This window comes from Xiphias gladius, chromosome 6 (assembly GCF_016859285.1).
Source record: "Xiphias gladius isolate SHS-SW01 ecotype Sanya breed wild chromosome 6, ASM1685928v1, whole genome shotgun sequence".
Lineage (NCBI taxonomy): Eukaryota > Metazoa > Chordata > Actinopteri > Istiophoriformes > Xiphiidae > Xiphias > Xiphias gladius.
The window spans coordinates 11,406,536-11,409,062 of record NC_053405.1 but is presented as its reverse complement, the minus strand read 5'-3'; the positions used below and the strand labels follow the sequence as shown (position 1 = coordinate 11,409,062).

The 2,527-nt window shown below is 41.6% G+C and overlaps 1 pseudogene; it reads right to left on the bottom strand.

Annotated features, from left to right (window-relative positions):
- Positions 1–203: 203 nt before the first annotated feature.
- LOC120790720 lies at positions 204–1,335 on the bottom strand (annotated as a pseudogene).
- Between the last annotated feature and the right edge of the window lie 1,192 nt (positions 1,336–2,527).

Here is a 2,527-nt window from a genome sequence, read left to right as displayed (position 1 = left end):
AATGCAGTGTTTTATAAACCTATGCTTGACAAGGTACTCCGGGAGAGGGTACACTGCATTGGTTGATAAAGGCCAATATCTTGCCATGCAGATGACACAGCACAACAGAAGGAGTCCCCAGTGCAGCAAAACAGCATTCAATTAGGATAAATTTTAAAGTCTAAAAGCTTGAGCATGACATTGAGTTACTCAGCTACTGATACTCACTGCAGCCGACCACCAGGCATACGGGATACCCTCAGCAGCTTGACCACACTGAGGATATGATGGAGCCTGCTGACCCAAGCCATGGCCCTGAAGTCTTCCTGTACGTTCAATTCCTCAGTGTCAGTAAAAGTTGAGTCCACTCTTCAAAAACATTATGATGCTTGGAGCGGTGACAAGGCAAATTAAATATTCAAAGGTAAAGAACATAATGGTGTTGATCTCCACCAATTCCATGTGTTTTACCATGAATTAAAGTTCCTCCACAGTGTAGAAAGTCATTGGCATGATGGAGAAGAGCACAAAAAGGTTAGAAAGCCTTCGCAAGAGTTGAAAACGACAGATTTTCCACAACATTTCAGAGTCTTCCTCACATTCCCAAAGCTTATGTCCTTGATACACTCATCGTTGTACTCCTTCTCGATCTCAGCCATCAGCTCCTTCTCCACCTTCAGGCCGTCCTTCACCCTATCCACCTTCTCCTCGAACACTATCCAGCAACGCTGCGTATCCTTCAGGCTCAGACCCCAGTTTGCAATTTCCTCCTCAAAGTTGATGGGACACTTTTCCCGTATGACCCATAGTACTCCGCTTGTGTAGAAATGACGGATGTGGTGGGAGAAGGCAGGGTCATGGTCAAAGAAGAAATCATTCTTGCATATGGAGTAATTGTCGCACAGTGAGAGGAGTTTTGCTTGGTCCTTGCAAAGAGCCAAGGAGCCTATCCGGGTGTTAGGGTATTTAATGGCACACTTTCCCTCCAACATGATGCTCTGTTGCTGTTAAGGTCTCTTCTCAGCTTTAGGGCACTCTGCTTTGATGCCAGGACTGCTGAAATTCTGCAGAGAGCTCCATGCTTTGACTGTTTTTTCTTCTGAGGAAATGGAAACTTTTCCTCTACAGCCTTTGACAGACAGCTGATAGTAGGGCGGAAATTGTTTAAACAATTTCTGAAGATGAGCTTACTCCGAAGCTGTAGCAACTGTAGCTGAAGACAGGAAGTCAATAAAACAAATCAACAAAAGGGAAAAAAAGCAGGAGACACTTCAGGAAACTTATTCTAGCAACTCTTAGTGTATTGCCGAATCACCAGAAAGCTTGCATCTGGTCCCGCAGGAACTGATACCTCATTGTATAATAGTGCTTCATTTTTTGCTGGCTCAATGTGGCTGATATTGCAGTCCAGAGAGTCACAGGGAGAGAAAGAGACTTCTCTCTCAAACTGTTACTATGAAGACAGACTCATCAGGCTCGGAGAGCAAGGAAAAGCAGCAGGATTTTCCATCCATTAAATCTAATTGGTACTCTTCCAAGTTTCCTAAAGCACTGTAAATATAGGGGTGTGTGACCACATTAGGAAACAATGTTGATTTAAGGATTCTCAATTGATGACACAAAGGTTCAACTGAGGCCTTACGTTGAATGATTTCTTCTTATTCCTCCTTTAAATAACCCTTTCTTCATTTTTGCCTTCTTTCATTTTCTCATTTCCCACACTGTTCTCATAATTCCTGTAATAATTATTTATTCTAAATTAATTGTTATAGGGGAGGTGTGAGCTTCTTACAAATATATTATCTTTTAAAAAGAAAACACTTTATAGTAATTCCTTCGGTCATTCTCTGACTTTCCCTGTGGCACCACCAACAGGTTGTGTGTTTAGGCTTTTACTGAAAAATTAAAACTACTACTCTATAGATAGGCATGAAATCTGTTACACATATCCATGGTGCCCAGAGAATACATACTACTGACTTTGGGGATCCTCTGATTTTTTCCTCCACCCCCACCATGAGTTGAGACATGAGACATTTGACATTTGGCTTTGAGTAAAATGTGTCAGTGACTGTTGGATGAAATTTGGTATAGACATCAATGCCCTCCTAAGGATGAATTGTAATAACTTTGGTGATACCCTGAATTTCTATCTAGCGCCATCAGCAGGTTAAAATTTGTCCAATGCGTCGGTTGATGACCAAATACCACCAAAACTAATTACATTTCCGACAGCTTCAGCTGCACTTTGTGGTTAATGCTAAGTAGCAAATGTTAGCATACTAACACGCTAAACTAGAATTTGTTAGCATTTAGCTCAAAGCACTCTTGTGTAGACTCTGGTCTCTTCAATCAAAAATATCCACCGACTTCAGCTAATTCAAAAGGCTGCCAGGCTATGAACAAACTGCAAGAGAGGTGATCATATTACACCAATCCTCAGCTTCACTTTTATGTACTGTTTTTAAATGGTCAGCATCTACTTATGTTACCTAAGGGACAGGTCTGGCAGGACCCCTCTTGTGATTCAAAGCCAAGAGTCTGTTTT